This window comes from Budorcas taxicolor, chromosome 4, assembly GCF_023091745.1.
Source record: "Budorcas taxicolor isolate Tak-1 chromosome 4, Takin1.1, whole genome shotgun sequence".
Taxonomy (NCBI): domain Eukaryota; kingdom Metazoa; phylum Chordata; class Mammalia; order Artiodactyla; family Bovidae; genus Budorcas; species Budorcas taxicolor.
This window is the reverse complement of record NC_068913.1, coordinates 62,843,454-62,867,228: the sequence shown is the minus strand read 5'-3', so window position 1 is coordinate 62,867,228 and position 23,775 is coordinate 62,843,454.

Genomic DNA, 23,775 nt, shown 5'->3' with positions numbered 1-23,775 from the left:
CCCCCAGCCAAGCATGATGAGGCTCCTTTGTGTGAACACCACCATAAAGAGGGACACGAGATCAGGTGCCAGGGTCTGACTGAGAGCAGGGGTGCGGGGAGGCCTGACCACCAGTGAGAAGCAGGCCACTGCCTAAAAGTGGAGGCAGGGGGACCCTGCACTGGCAAGGAGTCTGCTGAGCATAAAACAGATCACTCGTGGGGATGGAGGGATGACCCTCGCTTTCAGGGTCAGACCACATAACACGTGTTTCCTTTGGCACATTGGATTCTGAGGCGCTTAATGGTGTCTGCTTAGAAGCCGAGCTCCCGTCAATAGTCAGTGGTGGGAGATGGGCCGTCCTAAGCGCCCTGCTGTCTCTATCGTGATGAATTATTTAATTAAATGATTCTTGTTGTGGGTGGGGAGCACTGGGGACTCACGTTTTGCTGTGATAAGGAATGCAGTTGGCCTGGAACGTGTCAAGCAGATAAGGAGGCCTGTGGAAAACAAGTGGCTGTGACAAAGGCCGGGGGCATGGAGGAGGGGAGGAGGGAACAAGGCCACAGGCCCGGGCCCAGTAGCACTGTGGTCTTCTGGCCTCCGGAAACTGCTCGGGAGGCCGCTTAGCCAAAGTTGACCTGGAGTTGCTGCAGCAGCACGCAGACCAAGGAAAGCAGGGGTGGAGGGCCAGGTGGCCAGGCCCCCAGACACTTGCAGCAGGGAAGACAAGCTCCGAGCTTCAAAGGCAGAGGTAAGATGTGATCTGGGGCACCCTGGTGTCACCATTCCTCTCTTCACCTCAGGGGTGGGGGCCGGAGGGGCGACATTCTCTGTTTTTCTCAGGTCTGGGTACCCAGGGGGCCAGGTTGGGCCTGGTAACACGGGAAATGCAGGCCAGTGAGATCAGTGACATCCACAGGCTGAAGAGCAGCTGGAAAAGAGGGCGCTGCCTCATCCCCCAAGGGCCTGGTCCTTGTGCACAGGTGGTTCCAGGGGGCCTGGGAGGGAGGGAGACAGGAGAGAGGCCCCAGAAGAGGTCTCCCACGTGCTGGCGTTCTCCTGCATCTGGGGGGTCGAACCGCACAAGGCAGCCTGTAGGAGGTGCCTTTGGTTCTGGGGCGCCTCCTAGTGTATGCTGAGCAACTGAGGTCCCATCAGTAGTCTACGGTGGAAGATGGGCGCTCCCAAGTGCCCTGCTGCCTCCATCATGATGAATTATTCAATTCAGTGATTAAATAATAATTCAGTGATTTGTTGCTGGTGGGGAGCATTAAGGACTCAGGTTTCACTGTGGTGGTGAATGAGGATGATTGGCTGGCACTGTGTGATTGCATCAGAACTGGCTGCTTCGGGCTGAACCCAAGTCTGCAAGCTGGAGGAGGGTGTCAGGCCTCCAGACCCAGGCCCACTCTGTATCCTGGGATCATGTCTTCACGCTGAGTTCAGAGATGTCCTGAGGGGCATTTTTATTTATTAATTTGATTTGATTTTCAAAATTTTTATATTTATAATTGATTTACAATGTGTCAATTTCAGGTGTACAACAAAGTGATTCAATACATACATCTGTTCTTTTCAAATTCTCTTTCCATTTAGGTTATTACAGAATATGAGTAGCCTTCCCTGTGCTGCTCTAGGTCCGTGCTGACTTGCTTATTTCGTGTATGTAGTGTGTATGTCAACCCCAAACTCCTAATTTAGCCCTTCACCCCCCAATACTTTTCCCCTTGGTAACCATAAGTTTGTTTTCAAAGTCTGTGAGTCTGTTTCTGTTTTGTAAACAAGGTCACTTGCGTGATATTTTTAGATTCCACATACAAGTGATGTCCTGTGGCGTTTGTCTCTCTCTGACACTTCATTTAGTATGATGGTCTCTAGGCTCATCCACGTTGCTGCAGATGCCGTTCTTCATTTCTGATGATTGAGTAATGCTCCATTGCATATACGTACCACATCTTTTTATCCATTCTTCTGTTGATGGACATTTTAATTGCTTCCACATCCTAGCTGTTTTATATAGCACTGCAATGAACATCAGGGTGCGTGTATCATTTTGAACCATGTTTTTCTCCAGAAGCATCGCCAGGAGTCGGACTGCTGGAGCATGTGGTAGCTAAGCTATTGTTTAGCTTTTCAAGGAACCTCCATACTGTTCTCCACAGTGGCTGGATCAATTAACATTTCCACCAACAGTGTATGCGGGTCCCATATCCTCTCCAGCATTTATTGTTTATAGACTTCTTTAAAACTTACTTGCTCTTCCCTGGTGGCTAAGAGGTTAAAGTGTCTGCCTCTAATGCGGGAGACCTGGGTTCGATCCCTGGGTTGGGAAGATCCCCTGGAGAAGGAAGTGGCAACCCACTCCAGTACTCTTGCCTGGAGAATCCCATGGACAGAGGAGGCTGGTGGGCTACAGTCCATGGGGTTGCAAAGAGTCAGACACGACTGAGCGACTTAACTATAGCAGGTTAACTATATTGTGATAGTTTCAGTAAAGGACTCAGCCATACATGTATCCATTCTCCCCCAAGCTTGTCTCCCATCCAGGCTGCCACATAACCTTGAGCAGAGTTCCATGTGCTATATAGTGGGTCCTTGCTTGTTTATAGATTTTTTGGTGATGGTCATTCTGACTGGTGTAGGGTGATATCTCATTGTAGTTTTGTATTTCTCTAATAATTAGCAACGTTGAGTATCTTTTCATCTGCCTTTGGCCATCTGTGTTCTTTGAAGGATTGGGTTATTTGTTTTTGATATTGAGCTTCATGAACTATTTGTAAATTTTGGAGATTAACCCCTTGTCAGTTGCATTGTTTACAAATATTTTCTCCCATTCTGTGGGTTGTCTTTTTGTTTTATGGTTTTTCTTTGTGTTTGCCCTAAACATACATCAGAAAACAAGAGTTTATACAAGAAACCTATGGAAATGTTGTAACAAATATGTAGAAAAGTATTTAATAAAAAGTCAAATTGAAATAAATATCAGATACTGCATACTAGAAAGTATTTCATCAATCCCCTTTTCTAAATTTTCTCTGAAGGAGAATTACTGTAGAGAACAATCCATAGTTAAAAAATATAGAAAATGGATATATTAGCCAGGATCATGAGATGAAGGTTAATGGTTAGAAAGCTACACTTTTAGCAATGTATCTTTGTCTACAATAACTTGATTTGAGATTAGTTGAAAAGCAAAATGAATGTAATTCAATGCTCAAATAATCCATATTATGCTTTGTTTCTAGTGTGAATGAAAAAAGATTTTTGACGGTTTATGCTTCAAAGATTAACCTTTTTATGTTGTGTTGCAACCATTTCTATTTATTCTCCATTAGAAGATGAAGAATACTGTAATGTAAGATGTACAATGAACATCTAAACGGAGATGTTTGTCATTGATATGAAATATCCTGGGAGGTTGCCATGATGTGTAAGACAGAGGTTGGTTCTATTTTTATTAATATTTATTTATTTGGCTGCATCAGATCTTAGTTGCAGCATGTGGGATCTATTTCCCTGACCAGGGATTGATCCCAGACCCCCTGCATTGGGAATGTGGAGTCTTGACCACTGGACCACCAGGGAACTTCTCCAAAAGTTGGTTCTAAATTTTCAATAGTTATTTCACTTGAATTGTAAGAACACAATCACAGTTCACTACAGTATTGATTTATCTTTATAATATCAACATAAGGGAAGTATATTACTTGACAATGTTGAAATAAAGACAGCTTTTGTAATAACCTAGAAATGGAGAAGGAAATGGCAACCCACTCCAGTGTTTTTGCCTGGAGAGTCCCAGGGACAGGGGAGCCTGGTGGGCTGCCGTCTATAGGGTTGCACAGAGTCGGACACGACTGAAGTGACTTAGCTTAGCTTTTGCTGGGCAAAAGCTTTTAAGTAGGTCCCATTTGTTTATTTTTGTTTTTACTTTCATTACTCTAGGAGATGGATTAAAAATTATATTCCTGTGATTTATGCCTAAGAATGTGCTGCCTATGGTCTCCTCTAGGAATTTTATAGTATCAGGTCATACATTTAGGTCTTTAATCACATTGAAACCATAAAGTGACATTTCTAAAGAGGCTACTGAGATGGCTTTACCTCTCAGCCAAGGGGGCACCCTCACTGCTCTATGCTTCAAGGAATCCTGTGAATTTTCTAGGCTGTAGAAATCCCCCCATTCACTGACTTTAAAAAGCCCAAGGACAGGGAGTCAGGAAGTGCCAGGATGAGGCCCCGCTGGCGGGCCACCTGTGGCCAGCGTTTCCTGGCCCTCAGGCTCCATCCTGCTCAAGTGTTACCTCTGACTGAGATTTCAAACAAGGAGCATTGCTTTCCTGGGCAGTGGGGCTCCCGCATCAGGGCATTGAAGGGCCTCCCTAGGAGGGTGCTGGCCTGCAGCGCTGACCCCAAGCGTCCATGCTAGAATGCTGATTGGGTCTGCCTGTGGTCTGGGTGGGTCAGTGAAGGTACCCTGAGACACACATTGAGAGACTTGCGGGGAATCCGTTTAAACAGAGTACGGAGAGGTGTGGCTGAACCCACTTAAATACTACCCAAGACAGAGATGAGGTGACTGGAACGGGAAGACATGCACGAGTGTCTAAGAATTTTGGTGTGGCTTTCACTGCCTAGGTAAGGGGCTCCTTCAGCAGGGGCAGCAACTGCCTGTGAAGGAGATCAACAAGGTGCTCAGCACATGAAGGGTCAGGGGTGACAAACGGCGGGACAGCCAGTGTGACAGTGGCTGTTTTATTAAGAGTCTGAGTTCTTGGCTTGCTGTCCCAGTACAACTGGCAGAGAGGATCTTTCACTACTTCAGTTACCAAACACAGGACCAGTCTTCAAAAGATTTGTGTTGGGTAAATCCTTACTATGAATGTTCCGAAAACTGGTAAGCAACTGGCGCTCTAGGAATTTTTTTTGAACTTTTCTTCTGAATTTTTCTGAACATATTCATTGTTTATCCAAGTCTTCAATTACCAGAGAAATTTTTAGAAGTCCAATATTTTCATATTTAGCTCACAGAGGGGTGTATGGGCCTGCTTGCTGGCAAGAAGCAGTCAGACTGAGTGGTTTTGGTGCTGAGGTCAACAGGGTGCAGTGAATACCTGGGAGGATCAGACGCATCCACCTTCACAGGCAACTGCTGGCCTCAGTTCTCATCTGCAGCATACAGGTCTCAAAGCCTGAAATTATCCCTGACAAATCTAGTCACACATCCGACCCCGACATACCTCTGGTGTTTCCCAAAGGCCCTCATGAATCCCAATTTATAGACCTATTTACTTGGGGAGTGTGGTGAGAGATGGTTAGCACTTGCTGTGGTTCCCAGTATTTTAAAATAACCCAGCTTACAAGGTCTGACAGCTGCATTGTCCCTGGGTATCTTGGGTTTGTGACATAAGACCTAAAGACCCACAGAGCTATTATATTAATATATCAAAACAAGGTGAGAAATCATCTGTTCCTAGGCTCACCTGTGTGAAATCCAGAAACAAGGGGGACCCCAGGTTGTGGGTCACTGTTAACTGCTGAGCTGAGAAATCTCTTTGGCCAGAGCATCTGGTATCTTTTCTCTCTTATTTCTCTAAAAGCAAAATACTGGTTTTCCCGAGAAGTGTCTTAGGTAATTATGTTAGGAAGCTGTGGTAAGATAAAATACCATCTGAATCTCAAATTGCTCACATTCCATGTCTTGTTTATTTCAAACAGACATTAAAATGTTATATAAGATATCTGTCAAGACTGTAAATAGTATATACTTTAGCATAGAATAGACTCTGTATTTATATACAGAGTATATATATGTTGCTTTTCAGTGGATCATCTCAGGGAATTTTATGACAAACTGGCCAGTGAGAGATTTAAACTGAAGGGAGGAAGCAGATTTTGGAAGACCTGCAGGACACATAACTCCTTCTCCAGAGCTCTTTAAGGTGATATGTACATCTTTCCTGGAAAAGCTGTGCTGTGCTGTGCTAAGTCACTTCAGTTGTGTCAGACTCTGTGCAGCCCTATGAGTTGTAGCCTGTCAGGCTCCTCTGTCCATGGGATTCTCCTTTCAAGAACAATGGAGTGGGTTGCCATTCGCTTCTCCAGGGATCTTCCAGACTCCAGACCCAGGGATCAAACCCATGTATCTTATGTCTCCTGCATTGGTGGTGGGAGGTGGGGGGCGGTTCTTTACCACTAGTGCCCCCTGGGCAGCGCAGAGGGCCTCTGTATGTGTGTGTTAGTAGCTCAGTCGTGTCTGACACTTTGCAACCCCGTGGACTGTAGCTCGCCAGGCTCTTCTGTCCGTGGAATTTCTCAGGCAAGAATGCTGGAGTGAGTTGCCATTCCCTTCTCCAGGGGATCTTCCCAACCCAGGGATCAAACGCTGGTCTCCCACATTGCAGGCAGACTCTTTACCATCTGAGCCACCAGGGAAGCCCCAGAGGGCCTGACATAAAATTCTGCTAAGAAAAAGAGCTAAAAGAGAGTGGGAACAGAGTTTGTGGTCCCTCTAGTGGACAGTTGTGGAGTGGCACCCAGAAATTCACTCAAGACCTCTTTGCTGCTGTTCAGTCACCACGTGCTGTCCAACTCTTTGCCACCCCGTGGACTGCAGCATGCCAGGCTCGTCTCTCCTTCACCATCTCCTGGAGTTTACTCAGATTCATGCCCATTGAGTCAGCGATTCTAACTATCTTGTCCTCTGCTGCCCCCTTCTGTTGCCTTCAGTCTTTCCTAGTATTAGGGTCATTTTCAAAGAATCGGCTATTTGCATCAGGTGGCCAAAGTATGGGAGCTTCAGCGTCAGTCTTTTCAGTGAATATTCCGGGTTGATTTCCTTTAGGATTGACTGGTTTGGTCTCCTTGCTGTTCAAGAGACTCTTGAGAATCTTCTTCAGCACCACGGTTCAAAAGCATCGATTCTTTGGTGCTCAGCCTTCTTTATGGTCCAACTCTCACATCTGAACATGACTGGAAAACCATAGCTTTGACTATACAGACTTTATTGGTAAACTGATATCTCTGCTTTTGAATACACTGTCTAGGTTTGTCATAGCTTTCCTTCCAAGGAGCAAGCATCTTTTAATTTTGTGGCTGCTGTCACTGTCTGAAGTGACTTTCCAGAACCCAGAAAAGTAAAATCTGTCACCACTTCCACTTTTCCCCCTTCTATTTGCCACGAAGTGATGGGAACGGATGTCATGTTCTTTGTTTTTTGAATGTTGTGTTTTAAGCCAGCTTTTTCATTATCCTCTTTCATTTTCATCAAGAGACTCTTTAGTTTCTCTGTGCTTTCTGCCATTAGCGTGGTATCATCTGCATATCTGAGGTTGTTGATATTTCTCCCGACAATCTTGATTCCAGCTTGTAATTCATCCAGCCCAGCATTTCCCATGATGTACTCTGCATATAAGTTAAATAAGCCGGGTGACAATATAAAACCTTGTCATATTCCTTTCCCAGTTTGGAACCAATCAGTTGTTCCATGTCCAGTTTTAACTGTTGCTTCTTGACCTGTATACAGCTTTCTCAGGAGACAGGTAAGGTGGTCCAGTACTCCCATCTATTTAAGAATTTTCCACAGTTTGTTGTGATCCACATAGTCACAGGCTTTAATGTGGTCAAAGAAGCAAAAGTAGATGTTTTCTGGAATTCCCTTTCTTTCTCCATGATCCAACGAATGTTGGCAATTTGATCTCTGGTTCCTCTGCCATTTCTAAACCCAACTTGTACATCTGGAAGTTCTTGGTTCACATACTGCTGAAGCCTAGCTTGAAGGATTTTGAGCATAACCTTGCTAGCTTGTGAAATGAGTGCAATTATGTTGTAATTTGAACACTCTTTGGCATCTCCCTTCTTTGGGATTGAAATGAAAACTGACCTTTTCGAGTCCTGTGGCCACTGCTGAATTTTCCAAATTTGCTGACATGTTGAATGCAACACTTTAACAGCATCATCTTTTAGTATTTAACACCAAAAACATTTTGTACTGTGCTACAGCCAAGTAACAATGTTGTGGTAGTTTCAGGTGAACAGGAAAGGGACTCAGCCATACCCATACATATACACATATCCATTCTTTCCCAAACCCCCCTCTAATACAGGCTGGCACATAACATTGAGCAGAATTCCATGTGTTATACAATAGGTCTTTGTTGGTTATCCAAATTAAATATAGCAGTGTGTACATGACCTTCCCAAAGTCCCTAACTGCCTAAGTTCATTTGTATCATTCCTTTTTAGATTCCACATATAAATATGGTATTTCATATGATATTTCTCCTATGTCTGACTTACTTCATTAACTCTCGGTCCATCCATGTTGCTGCAAATGGCATTATTTCATCCTTTTTACTGGCTGAGTAATATTCTATTGTGTATAGGTACCACATCATCTTTGTTTGTTTCTCTGTTGATGGACATCTCTATTGCTTCTAGGTCTTGGCTATTGTAGACAGTGCTGCAATGGACACTGGGGCGCATGTATCTTTTCAGGCCATGTTTTTCTCTGGATATATGCCCAGGAGTGGGACTGCAGGGTCACATGGTAGCTCTATTTCTAGTTTTTTAAGGACCCTCCATACTGTTCTCCATAGTGACTGAACCAATTTACATTCCCACCAAGAGTGCAGGAGGGTTCCCTTCTCTCCACACGCGCTCCAACATTTGTTGTCTGTGGATTTTTTGATGACAGCTATTCTGAACTGTGTGAGATGATAGTCTCATTGTAATTTTGATTTGCGCTTCTCTAATAACTAATGATATTGAACATCTTTTCCTGTGCCTATTGGCCATCTGTATGTACTTTTTAGAGAAAAGTCTATTCAGGTCTTCTGCCTACTTTTTGAGTTTGTTTTTGTTGCTACTAAGCATCATAAACTGTTTGTAAATTTGAGAGAGTAATCCCTTATTGGTCAGATAACTTGCAAATATTTTCTCCCAATCTGTGGGCTGTCTTTCCATTTTGTCTATTGTTTCCTTTGCTCTGCAAAAGCTTTTGAGTTTAAGTAGGTCCCATTTGTTTATGTTTGCTTTTATTTCCATTATTCTTGGAGATGGATCAAAAAAGATGTTGCTGTGATTTATGTCAGACAATATTCTGCCTATGTTTTCCTCTAGGAGTTTTATAGTGTCCAATCTCACATTTAGATCTTTAATCCATTTTGAGGTTATTTTTGTTTATGGAGTTAAGGAATTATATGATTTCTTTTTTTTTTTTTTTTTTTAACATGTGGCTGTCCGGTTTTCCCAGCACCATTTTTTGAAGAAAGTGTCTTTCCTGCATTGTTAAATCTTGCCTCCTCTGTCATAGATTAATTGACAATAGGTGCATGGGCTTATTTCTGGGTTTTCTATCCTGTTCCACCAATCTGTATTTCTATTTTGTACCAATACCATACTGTTTTGATGACTGTAGCTTTGTAGTATAGTCTGAAGTCAAGGAGCCGGATTCCTCCAGCTCTGTTTTTCTTTTTCAGGACTGCTTTGGCTATTCAGGGTCTTTTGTGTCTCCATACAAATTTTGAGATATTTTGTTCTCATTCTGTGAAAAATGCCATTGGTAATTTGATAGGGATTGTATAGAATCTGTAGATTGCCTTGGGCAGTATACTCATTTTGACAATATTGATTCTTCCAATCCACAAACATGGAATATTTTTCCATCTGTTTATGTCTTTGATTTCTTTCATCAGCATCTTATAGTTTTTGGTGTACAAGTCTTGTGTCTCCTTAGGTAGGTTTATTCCTAGGTATTTTATTCTTTTTGATGCAACGGAACTGCTTCTAGAACTTCTCTTTCTGATCTTTCATTGTTATTGTATAGATATGCGACAGACTTCTGTGTATTAATTTTGTAACTTGCAACTTTACCAAATTCATTGGTGAGTTCTAGGAGTATTCTGGCAGCATCTTTAGGATATTCTATGTATAGTACCATATCATCTGCAAACAGTGACAGTTTAGCTTCTTCTTTTCCAGTTTGAATTCCCTTTACTTCTTTTTCTTCTCTGATTGCTGTAGGTAGGACTTCCAAAACTATGTTGAATAAAAGTGGTGAGAGTGGACATCCTTTTCCTGTTCCTGATATTAGAGGGAATGCTTTCAGCTTTTCACCATTGACTATGATGCCAGCTGTAGGTTTGTCTTATATGGCCTCTAATATGTTGAGATATGTACCCTCTATGCTCACTTTCTGGGGAGTTTTTTTTTTTTTTAATCATAAATGGGTTCTGAATTTTGATAAAGGTTTTTTCTGCATCCATTCAAGTGATCATATGGTTTTTGTTCTTCAACTTGTTGACATGGTATATCACATTGATTTTCAGATGACAAAAACTCCTTGCATCTCTGGGATGAATCCCACTTGATCACTGAGTATGATCTTTTAAATGTATTGTTGGATATGGGTTACTACTATTTTGTTGAGGAATTTTGCCTCTGTGTTTATCAGTGATATTGGACTGTAGTTTCCTTTTTTGGTGGTATCTTTGTCTGATTTTGGTATCATGATGATAGTGGCCTCATAGAATGAGTTGGGAAATTTTCTTTGTGATTTTTTTAGAACAGTTTCAGAAGGATAGGTGTTAACGCTTTTCTAAATTTTGATTAAGTTCACCTGTGAAGCTGTCAGGTCCTGGACTTTTGTTGGGTTTTTAATCACAGTTTCAATTTCAGTGCTTGTGATTGGTCTGTTCATGTTTTATATTTTTTTCTGGTTCTAGGGAGACTTGTACCTTTCTAAGAATTTGTCCGTTTCTTCCAGGTTGTCCATTTTATTGGCATACAGTTGTTCATAGTAGTCTCTTATGATCCTTGGTATTTCTGTGGAGTCAGTTGTAACTCTTTACATTTCTAATTTTCCTGGTTTGAGTCCTCTCCCTTTTTTCTTTGAGTCTGGCTAAAGGCTTATCAACTCTATCTTTTCAAAGAACTAGCTTTTAGTTTCATTGATCTTTGTTATTGTTTTGTCTTTATCTCATTTATTTCTTCTCTGATCTTTATGATTTCCTTCCTTCTACTAACTTTAAAAGGTTTTGTTTGTTTTTTATCTAGCTGTTTTAGGTGTAAGGTTAGATTATTGGAGATTTTTCTTATTTCTTGAGGTAAGATTGTATTGCTATAAACGTCCCTCTTAGAACAGATTTTGCTGTACGCCATAAGTTTTGGACCATTATGTTTTCATCCTCATTTGTCTTTAGGTATTTTTTTTATTTCCTCTTTGATTTTTTCAGTGATCCAGTGGTTGTTTAGTAGCATATTGCTTAGCTGCCATGTGTTTGTGTTTCTTAGAGTTTTTTCTTCTAGTTTATTTCCAGTCTTATAGCATTGTTATCAGAAAAGATGCTTGATAACACAGCATCTTTTAGGATTTTAAATAGCTGGAATTCCATCATGTCTACTAGCTTTGTTCATAGTAATGCTTCCTAAGGTCCAGTTGACTTCACACTCCAGGATGTCTGGTTCTAGGTGAATGACCACACCATTTTGGGTATCCGGGTCATCAAGACCTTTTTTGTACAGTTCTTTTGTGTATTCTTGCCACCTCTTCTTAATCTCTTCTGCCTGTGTTAGGTCTTTACCATTTCTGTCCTTTATCATGCCCATCCTAGCATGAAATGTTCCTTTGATATCTCCAGTTTTCTTGAAGACATCTCTAGTTTTTCCCATTCTACTGTTTTCCTCTATTTTTTTTTGCACTTTATTAAAGAAGTCTTCTTGTCTCTCTCTTTTATTCTCTGGAACTCTGCATTCAGTTCAGTGTATCTTTCCCTTTCTCCCTTGCTTTTTACTTCTCTCTTCAGCTATTTGTAAAGCCTTCTCAGACAACCAGTTTGCCTTCTTGTATTTATTTTCCTTTGGAATGGTTTTGGTCACTGCCTCCTGTACAGTGTTACAAACCTCCAGCCATAGTTCTTAATCATAGTTTACTAGATCTAATCCCTCGAATCTATTCATCACCTCCACTGCATAATCATAAGGGATTTTATTTAGGTCATACCTAAATGGCCTAGTGGTTTTCCCTACTTTCTTCAATTTAAGCCTGAATTTTTTAATAAGGAGTTCTTGATCCAAGCCACACCCAGCTCCCAGTCTTGTTTTTGCTGAATGTACAGAACTTCTCTATTTCTGGCTGCAAAGAATATGATCAGTCTGATTTTGGTATTGACCATTTGGTGAAGTCCATGTGAAAAGTTATCTCTTGTGCTGTTGGAGGAGGGTGTTTGCTATGACCAGTGTGTTCTCTGGACAAAACTCTGTTAGCCTTTGCCTTGCTACATTTTGTGTTTAAGGTCAAACTTGCCTATTACTGCAAGTATCTCTTGACTTCCTACTTTTGCATTCCAATCTCCTGTGAAGAAAAGGACAACTTTTTTTGGTGTTAGTTCTAGAAGGTCTTGTAGGTCTTCACAGAACCATTCAACTTCAGCTTCTTCAGCATTAGTGGTTGGGGTATAGATGTGGATTACTGTGATATTGAATGATTTGCCTTGGAAATGAACCTAGATCATTCTGTCATTTTTGAGATTGCAGCCAAGTGCTGCATTTCAGACTCTCTTGTTGACTCTGAGGGCTACTCTATTTCTTCTAAGGGATTCTTTCCCACAGTAGTAGATATAATGGTCATCTGAATTGAATTTGCCCAATTCCTGTCCATTTTAGTTCACTGATTCCTAAGATGTTGATGTTCACTCTTGCCATCTCCTGCTTGACCAGCTCCAATTTACCTTGATTCATGGACCTAACATTCCAGGTTATTGTGCAATATTGTTCTTTACAGCATTGGACATTACTTTCACCACCAGACACATCCACTAGTGGGTGTCGTTTCCACTTTGGCCCAGCCACTCCATTCTTTCCAGAGCTATTACTAATTGCCTTCCACTGTTCCCCAGTATTGGACACTTTCTGACTTGAGGGGCTCATAGAACCTCCAGTACTCAAATAGCTTACCATGAAATAACTCTATCTTCCAACACAAAAAAAGAGCTACTGTTCCTCTAAACCCAAGATCAGTTTACTCATAAAATCTAAACTATAAAGTACAGTAATAAACTAGGAAAATACGATAAATATGATAAAGGTTATTTGTAAAAGGCAAGAAAACCAAATATCTAAATTTTATCTAAATTTTAGATCTTTACTCCTTAGGCCATCACATGTTTGTTGCTCTTAAGGACTTTGATATATATAGTGTTGTGATTTTTTTCACATTTAGCCCATCCCAGTTTCTTAATGGTTGCCAGGCACTGAAATTCCACTTAAAAAAAAAAAACAAAAACAAGTATAGTTGACATAAAATACTGTGTTTATTTCAGCTGCTGCTGTTGTTCAGTCGATCAGTCATATCCAACTCTTTGCGACCCCATAGACTGCAGCACACCAGGCTCTCCTGTCTGAGAGCTTATAGTGACTGGTGACGCTGAATTCATGGCCTCCGAAGAAGATTTAACTCCAGGACCAAAGACAGTCTCAGTCACTTAGAGCTTTGTGTAGATCTTATTAAAGCAACAGGGATAGAGAAAGTTTTCAGCAGGGCAGGGGAGTATCCCCCATGCCAGTTTTTGCAAGGCATCTTATACTTCTTAGTAAGCTGTTGCTCATAGATAAAAGAAACACCTCAAGGCTGAGACAGTTGCAGCAGGTGCAACTCTCTCCCATAACATACATATTTGCACAAGGGGAGTCCCTCTGGGAGAGATATATTGTATAAGTCTTGAAGGAAAACAGACTTCCAAATAAGATACATATTTTCATTAACATGGCTTAAGAAAAACATATCTATGAGTAAGATGTATTGTTTTGTTGGGGAATTAGCAGCTCAGGGTTGGAAAAAATTACTTTCAGGCAGAACCATTGTCGTCATAGCAACACAGAATTAAAGGAGCCTCCTTCGTGGTTACAGCAGGAGCAAAGGAATGCAGGAGGGGGGAAAAAACGCTTGCCATTTGTCTCCTGTGGCTTGGGGACCTCTGGCCTCCCTAGTGAGACCTGCCTAGCCGTTAACCCTTTCACGTCCTTCACCATCTCCTGGAGTTTGCTCAAACTCATGTCCATTGAGTCAAAGATGTCATCCAACCATCTCATCCAGTGTCACCCCTTTCTCCTCATGCCCTCAATCTTTCCTGGAATCAGGGTCTTTTTCAGTGAGTCAGCTTTTTGTATCAGGTAACCAAAGTATTGGAGCCTCAGAATCAGTCCTTCCAATGAGTATTCAGGGTTGATATCCTTTAGGATTGACTGGTTTGATCTCCTAGGTGTCCAAGGGACTCTCTAATCTTCTCCAGCATGACAGTTTGAAAGCATCAGTTCCTCAGCACTCATCCTTCTTTATGGTCCAACTCTCACATCTGTACATGACTCTTGGAAAAGCCATAGATTTGACTGTATGGACCCTTGTCGGCAAAGTGGTGTCTCTGCTTTTGAATATGCTGACTAGGTTTGTCGTAGCTTTCTTCCAAGGAGGAATCGTCTTTTAAGTTTATGGCTGCAATCACTGTCCGCGGTGATTTTGGAACCCAAGAAAATAAAGTCTGTCACTGTTTCCATTATTTCCCCATCTGTTTGCCATGACGTGATGGGACTACATGCCATGATCTTAGTTTTTTAAATGTTGAGTTTTAAGCCAGCTTTTTCACTCTCCCCTTTCACCTTCATCAAGAGGCTCTTTAGTTCCTCTTTGCTTTCTGCCATAACTGAGGTGGGTGTTATCTGTATATCTAAGGTTATTGATATTTCTCCCAGCAATCTTGATTACAGCTTGTGCTTCATCCAGCCCAGCATTTTGCATGATGTACTCTGCATAAAAGTTAAATAAGCAGGGTGACAGTATACAGCCTTGATGCATTCCTTTCCCAATTTGGAACCAGTCTGTTGTTCCATGTCTGGTTCTAACTGTTGCTTCTTGACCTGCATACAGGTCAAGACCTCCTCCTCAGGAGGCAGGTAAGGTGGTCTGGTACTCCCATCTTTTTAAGAATTTTCCAGTTTGTTGTGATCTACACAGTCAAAGGCTTTAGTGTAGTCAGTGAAGCAGAAGTTTTCCTAGAATTCCTTTGCTTTTTCTGTGATCCAATGGATATTGGCAATTTAATCTCTGGTTCCTTTGCCTTTTCTAAATCCAGCTTGTACATTTGGAAGTTCTTGGTTCATATACTTTTGAATGGATTTTGAGCTTGATTTTGGATTTTACAACTTGAAGGATTTTGAGCATTACCTTGCTAGCCTGTGAAATAAGTGCAGTTGTGTGGTAGTTTGAACATTCTTTGGCATTGCCCTTCTTTGAGACTGGAATGAAAACTGACCTCTTCCAGTCTCTGGCCACTGCTGAGTTTTCCAAATTTGCTGACATATTGAGTATATCACTTTAACAGCATCATCTTTAAGGATTTTAAATAGCTCAGCTGGAATTCCATCACCTTCACTAGCTTTGTTTGTATTAATGTTTCCTAAGGCTTACTTGATTTCACACTCCAGCGTGTCTGGCTCTAGGTGAGTGATCACACCAGCATGGTTGTCCAGGTCATTAAGACCTTTACTTTGTACAGTTCTTCTGTGTATTCTTGCCACCTCTTCTTTATCTTCTGCTTCTGTTAGGTCCATACCATTTCTGTCCTTTATTGTGCACCTCTTTACATGAAATATTCCCTTGGTATCTCTAATTTTCTTGAAGAGATTTCTAGTCTTTCCCATTCTATTATTTTCCTCTATTTCTTTGCATTATTCACTTAAGATTGCTTTCTTATCTCTTGCCGTTCACTTCTCTTCTTTTCTCAGCTATTTGTAAGGCCTCCTTGACAACCATTTTGCCTCTTTGCCTGTCTTTTTCTTGGGGATGGTTTTGATCACTGTCTCCTGTACAATGTTATGAACCTCCGTCCATAGTTTTTTGGGTGCTTTGTCTATCAAATCTAATCCCTTGAATCTATTTCTCACTTCCACTGCATAATCATAAAGGATTTGATTTAGGTCATACCTGAATGGCCTACTGGTTTTCCCTACTTTCTTCACTTTAAGTCTGAATTTTGCTAGAAGGAGTTCGTGATCTGAGCCTCACTCAGCTCCCAGTCTTGGTTTTACTGGTTGTATACAGCTTCTCCATCATCAGCTGCAAAGAATATAGTCAATATTTTGGTATTCACTTTCTGGTGATGTCCATGTATAGACTTGTTTCTTGTGTTATTGGAAGAGGGTGTTTGCTACGACCATTGTGTTCTCTGGACAAAACTCTCTTAGCCTTTGCCCTGCTTCATTTTGTACCCCAAGGCTAAACTTGCCTGTTACTCCAAGTATCTCTTGACTTCCTATTTTTGCATTCCAATCCATGATGAAAAGGATAACTATTTTTGGTGTTAGTTCTAGAAAGTCTTGTAGGTCTTCACAGAACCATTCAACTTCAGCTTCTTCAGCATCAGTGGTTGGGGTATAGATGTGGGTTACTGCAGTACTGAATGATTTGCCTTGGAAAGGAAGAGAGATCTGTCATTTTTGAAATTTCACCCAAGTACTGCATTTCAGACTCTCTTGTTGATTATGAAGGCTGCTCCATTTTTTCTAAGGGATTAGTGCCCGTAGCAGTAGATATAACAGTCATTTGAATTAAATTTTCACCTGTTCCCACCCCATTTGCATTGATTTCTAAAATGTCAATATTCACTCTTGCCATCTATTTGACCACTTCCAATTTACCTTGATTCATGGGCCTAATATTCCAGGTTCCTATGCAATATTTTTCTTTGCAGCATTGGACATTACTTTCACCACCAGTCCCTTCCCCTGTGGTCCTCAGGAAAAACCAAACTTTCCAACACCTCCCCTTGATATGTGTGTCCTTCTTTGTCTCTTTTAAGTCTTTAAAGTCTATTTTGTCTGATATGAATATTGCTACTCCAGATCTTCTGATTTTCATTTGAATAATTTTACCCATCCCTTTACTTTTATCTCAGTGTTTTCCTAGATCTGAAGTGGATTTATTATAGACAGCATGTATACAAGTCTTGTTTATGTATCCATTCAGCCAGTCTATGTCTTTTGGTTGGAGCATTTAATCTGTTTACATTTAAGGTAATTATTGATATGTACCTGATCTGCCGCTTGAGAAACTTATATGCAGGTCAGGAAACAACAGTTGGAACCGGACATGGAACAACAGACTGGTACGTCAAGGCTGTATATTGTCACCCTGCTTATTTAACTTCTATGCAGAGTACATCATGAGAAATGCTGGGCTGGAAGAAGCACAAGCTGGAATCCAGATTGCCGGGAGAAATAGCAATAACCTCAGATATGCAGATGACACCACCCTTATGGCAGAAAGTGAAGAGGAACTAAAAAGCCTCTTGATGAAAGTGAAAGAGGAGAGTGAAAAAGTTGGCTTAAAGTTCAACATTCAGAAAACTAAGATCATGGCATCTGGTCTCATCACTTCATGGGAAATAGATGGGGAAACAGTGGAAACAGTGTCACTTTATTTTTTGGGCTCCAAAATCACTGCAGATGGTGACTGCAGCCATGAAATTAAAAGACACTTACTCCTTGGAAGGAAAGTTATGACCAAGCTAGAGAGCATATTCAAAAGCAGAGACATTGCTTTGCCAACAAAGGTCTGTCTAGTCAAGGCTATGGTTTTCCCAGTGGTCATGTATGGATGTGAGAGTTGGACTGTGAAGAAAGCTGAGCGCTGAAGAATTGATGCTTTTGAACTGTGGTGTTGGAGAAGACTCTTGAGAGTCCCTTGGACTGCAAGGAGGTCCAACCAGTCCATCCTAAAGATCAGTCCTGGGTGTTCATTGGAAGGAATGATGCTAAAGCTGAAACTCCAATACTTTGGCCACCTCATGCGAAGAGTTGACTCAATGGAAAAGACCCTGATGCTGGGAGGGATTGGGGGCAGGAGGAGAAGGGGACAACAGAGGATGAGATGGCTGGATGGCATCACTGACTCGATGGACATGAGTTGGAGTGAACTCTGGGAGCTGGTGAGGGACAGGGAGGCCTGGTATGCTGCGATTCATGGGGTCGCAGAGTCGGACACGACTGAGCAACTGAACTCAACTGATGCTTTAATTGCAATTTTAAGAATTGTCTTGGATTTGTTCTTGAAGGTCTGTTTTTCTTCCCTTCCTCTCTTGTTCTCATGTGGTTTGATGACTATGTTTAGTGTTCTGTTTGGACTGCTTTTTCTTTTGTGAGTGTGTATCTATTGTTGATTTTGGGCTTGTGGTTACCATAGGGTTTTGCTATAACAATCTCTATATATATGTGGGTGTGTATGCATCTCTCTGTCTCTCTCTCTCTCTCTCTATATATATATATATATATACACACACACACACACACACGATTTTTTTAAAGTTGCTAGTTTTTAAATTTCAAATGCATTTCCTATATCCTACATTTTTATTCTCATGATTGCTGGTTTTGATACCATATTTGTGTGTGGAAAAATATGTATGTTTGCCTTTATCAGTGAGCTTTCCCATCCATAATTTCCCTCTTTCTGGTGTGGCCTTTTCTGCCTAAATTCTTTTAGCATGTGCTGTAAAGCTGGTTTGGTGGTGCTGAATTCTCCTAATGTTTGTTTGTTTGTAACGCTTTTTGATTTCTCTGTCAAATCTGAACTAGAGCCTTGCTGAGTATTTTTGCAGGTTTTTCCCTTTCATCACTTTAAATATATCCTGCCATTCCCTTCTCACGTGCAGAGTTTCTGCTGAAAAATCAGATGATACCCATGTGAGGATTCCCTTGTATATTTTTGTTGCTTTCCCTCCTTGTTGCTTTTAGTATTTTCTCTTTGCCATTTTCAATCAATTTTTGTCAGTCTGATTAATATGTTCCTGCTTGGATTTATCCTGTGTGGGACTCTCTGCACTTCCTGGACTTGAGCATTTTCTTTCCAGTTTTAGGGATGTTTTCAGCTATTCTCTCTTCAAATATTCTCAGGCCCTTTGTCTGTTTTCTCTTTCTGGGCCCCTTATAATGCAAATATTGGTGTTTAATGTTGTCCCAGTAGTCTCTTAGGAAATCTTTTCACTCTTTTACTTTATTCTGTTCCATAGCTTTGATTTCCATCAATGTTTTAAAGCTCGCTTACTCACTCTTTTGCCTCATTTATTCTGCTGTTGACTCCTTTTTCATTTCAGTTACTGTTCATCTCTATTCTTTAACTCTCTGGCTCTTTGCTAACCATTTCCTGTATCTTCCCAGCCTGTGCTATAATAATTCTTTTTCTGAGATCTTGAATCATCTTTACTGTCATCACTCCAGATTCTTATTCAGGCAGATTTCCTGTCTCGACTTCACTTAGTTTGGGGGGAATTTTATCTTGTTTTTTCATCTGGATCCTATTTCATTGCTGCCTCATTTTGTCTAACTCCACTTCTCAGGCTGCAGTTTCGTAGTTCCTCTCGCTTTCGCTGTCTGCCCCCTCGTGGATGAGGCTGTTCCATGGTCTCACGCAGGCTTTGATGGGAGGGGCTGGTGCCGGGTCCTGGTGGGTGAAGCCAAGCCATGTGCCTCTGGTGGGCAGGGATGTGTTTGGAGGTGGCTGTGGGCTCAGGACTTCAGGCGGCCTGTCTGCGGTAGGTGGTGCTGAGTCCCCACTGTTGGTGGTTTGGCCTGGGGCATTCCAGCACTGGAGCCTAAACCCTGTTGTGTGGGGCCTGGGGCCAGGTCTCGGTGCCAAAACAGCAGCCTCTAGGAGAGCAGGCACTATATGCCCTGGGCCTCTACCACCAGTGTCCTTCCCCCTACGTGAGCTGCAGCTGACTCCTGCCTCCCCAGGAAGACACTCCCGAGGCCTTCAGGTAACTGTTCCAGGTGCCCATGGAGTCACTGCTTTGCCCTGGTTCCCAGTGCTCATGAAACCTTGTGTGCACCCTCCAAGAGTGGAGTCCCTGTTTCCCCTGTGGCATTCCTGCTCTCAAGCCCCACTTGCCTTCAAAAGCCAAATGCTTCTCTTCCCAGTGCCAGACCCCCAGGCTGGGGAGCCTGACATGGGACTCAGAACTCAATCATGTGGGAGAGCCCCTGGCAGGTGTGGGATTTGATAATATCACGAAACTGCCCCTCCTACCATCTCACTGTGGCTTCTTCTTTGTCTTCCGAAGTAGAATATCTTTTTTGGTGGGTTCCAGTCTCTCTCTCTGATGGTTATTCACCAGTTAGTTGTGACTTTGGTGTTTTTGTGAGAGAAGGTGAGCTCTTTTTATCTGCCATCTTGTTTCCTCCTCTAAGAATATTTTAAAATTTCCAGTCTATTTTTAGACTTTGACTTTGGTTCTAAGGTATGTAATTAAGTGGAAAGAGCAACACATGCAGAATTATTTATATGGTAGTAATCTCTCTGTTGGGCTCCAAAATCACTGCAGATGGTGATTGCAGCCATGAAATTAAAAGACGCTTACTCCTTGGAAGAAAAGTTATGACCAACCTAGACAGCATATTCAAAAGCAGAGGACTTTGCCGACTAAGGTCCATCTAGTCAAGGCTATGGTTTTTCCAGTGGTCATGTATGGATGTGAGAGTTGGACTGTGAAGAAGGCTGAGCGCCGAAGAATTGATGCTTTTGAACTGTGGTGTTGGAGAAGACTCTTGAGAGTCCCTTGGACTGCAAGGAGATCAACCCTGGGATTTCTTTGGAAGGAATGATGCTAAAGCTGAAGCTCCAGTACTTTGGCCACCTCATGTGAAGAGTTGACTCATTGGAAAAGACTTTGATGCCGGGATGGATTGGGGGCAGGAGAAGAAAGGGGATGACCGAGGATGAGATGGCTGGATGGCATCATGGACTCCATGGACGCGAGTCTGAGTGAACTCCGGGAGATGGTGATGGACAGGGAGGCCTGGCGTGCTGCGATTCATGGGGTCGCAAAGAGTCAGACATGACTGAGCGACTGAACTGAACTGAACTGAATCTCTCTGTAAAAAACGATGAAGGATGAAAGTATTACATATGTGTGTATGTGTGCACACGTGTTAGTTGTTCAGTCGTGTCTGACTCTTTGCGACCCATGGACTATAACCTGCCAGGCTGTCCATGGGACTCTCCAGGCAAAAATTCTAAAGTGAGTTTCCATTTCCTTCTCCTATATATATGTATTTTATGTTTGTGTATCTAAGAAGTGGTAAGTTTTGTAAGAAACTGAATATAGTTATCTTTGGTGGGAGAGAACTGCAGCAATGGGAGCCACAGGAGGAAAGGACACTTTGTATCATTTCATTTTCTAATATGAAATTTTAAGTTTCAAAATGCAGTTATTAAACCTAGAATTCGGCTCACATCCATACTGAGTAAAGCGATAAACATGGACTCAAAAATGCAAGAAAATGTTAAAGACAGTATGTGCATATAGTGGAGTCAAACAGAAATAGTATGGAGTGAAATGAGTCTCTTACTTCTGACCTCCAGTCCTTCAATGCCACCAGTGTCTTGCATAGCTTACCAGAGATGGGCTGTGGCTATACAAGTGTGTGTACATGTACGTACACATACCGTCCCTTTTCAAAAATCAAATATGAACTGACTTAAACACTGTTCTGAAATATGCTTTTTTACTTAATAAATTTTGGAGATTGTTCTACAGTGATGTAGAGTCTACATCAATACATACAGGCATACTTTATTTTTAAGTAGGCTGTATAGTTTTTTAATAGGCTGTATAGTTTTTTAATAGGCTGTATAGTTTTTTAATAGGCTGTATAGTTTTTTAATAGGCTGTATAGTTTTTTAATAGGCTGTATAGTTTTAACATAAGTATTCTGTATCTTTGCACAAAGATACATTACATATATTATTTTTGCACATGTATATACAATGTATTTGTGATGAATAAGTGTGTGATAGTATGTGTGTACTTATTGTGGAATTGTTGCGTTAAGGATATACATGTTAACATTTTTATGTATTGTCTAATAGAGCTCTAGAATCAACTTACCAAAAAATATCCTTTTGAGATTGTGCTTGGAAGTACTTCTTGGAAGGCAGATCTAGTGGTAATGACCTTCCTCAACTTTAGTTTGTCTGAGAAAGTCTTTCTCTCTCCTTCATTTCTGATGAACAACTTTTTACCATAGACAGTGTTCTTGGTTGGCAGTTTTCTCTCAGCACTTTGAATATATCACTCCACTCTTTCTTGGCCTGTAAAGTGCTCACTGAGAAATCTGCTTAATTATAGTATGGAGGTTCCCTTGTAAGTTTCAAGCTTCTTTTCTCTTGCCCTTTTAAAGACTGTCTTCTACAGTTTTATTATGGCATGTCTTGAAGACGATCTCTGAGTCTGACCAATGAATTTCCAAATTTTTCCTCAGATTTAGGAAATTCTCCTGTTCTCAAATTCTCAGCTATTATTTCCCTAATAAGCTTTCTACTCCTTTCTCCCTCTGGAATGCCACTAATTTGCAATTTTTTTTCTTCTGATTGTATCCATACATCATGTAGGCTTTCACTATTCTTTTTCACTCTTTGTTTTCTTCTGACTGAATGATCTCAAAGTTCCCATCATTTATCTCACAGATTCTTTCTTCTGCTTGATACATTCTGATATGCTATTTTTCATTTCATTCATTGTAGTTTTCTACTTCAGAATTTATTCGGTCCTTTATGATTTCTCTTTGTTAAACTGTTCATTTTATTCATGTTTTCTTGATTTCATCAAAATTGGTTTTAGCTGAGCTTCCTTACAACAGTTATTTTTAACTCTTTCGCATGTAAATCACAGATCTCCATGTCTTTGGGATCAACTGAAGATTATCATAATCCTTTAGTAGTGTCAAATTCTCTTAAAGTTTTGCTTTGTTGCCTTTGTGGTTGAAGAAGCAGTCACTTCCTTTAGTCTTCAGTAACTGCTTCAGGAGAGAAGTAACTTTAGCCATCCCTGCTAGAGATTCTGAGGCTTTCTCTCATTAGCCATGGTTAAGTCTGCTCCACAGTCCTTGCTCTCTTACGGCAGAATTCTTAAGCTTGTATGTCTTCTCTTGATTCTGCAATGCAGAAAGCTAGATGCTGGCAACTTCCTTCTGCTTTCCCAAGAGTGGGGCTAAAGCTCATGTTTGTGGTCTCTCTGGCCTGCAGATTCAGGCTGGCATTTTTTTTTTTTCATGCTCACTAGCAGTCTGCTTGCTCTCAGGAGTGCAGGCACGGAGCTGGCCATAGGATGGTGCGTGTATGTGAGGCACTGGAGCACTGCTGGTTCCCATGGGCCAGTCGGGGAGATCCACGGGTAAGGTGTCCCCTGTGGGCTAGCTTCTCGACGGGACCCTGAGTTAGGACCCATGCATGTGCTTGCATGCGTGCTGTTGTGTCTGACTCTTTGCTACCCTATGGACTGCAGCCCACCAGGCTCCTCTGTCCATGGAATTTTCCAGGCAAGAACACTCGGGTGGGTTGCCATTTCCTACCCCAGGGGATCTTCCTGGCCCAGGGACTGAACCCAGAACTCCTGCATTGGCAGGTGGGTTCTTTACCACTGTGCCACCTGGGAGGCCCCAGGAGGACCCTTGGAGGGCTTTATAGGGTCACAGAGCCTCTCTGCTGTTCTCAAACCAACTTTTCACTTCCCTGCCATGCAGCTCATGAGTCTGTCATCTGGAGGAGGCAGGAGAGAAATGGATCTTTTTGGCAGCTTCCCACGCTGTTGGAAAAGCTGGGAACAAACTCACTCACATTTTCCCATCCAGGAGAAACCACAGGCTGAGGAGGTCTCTCTTGGCCCTGAACTGTGCCACCTTGGGGGAAGGGTAATGAGGGTAAAATCAAACTCTTCCTCTTCAAAACCTAAGCTCAGTTACTGCTCC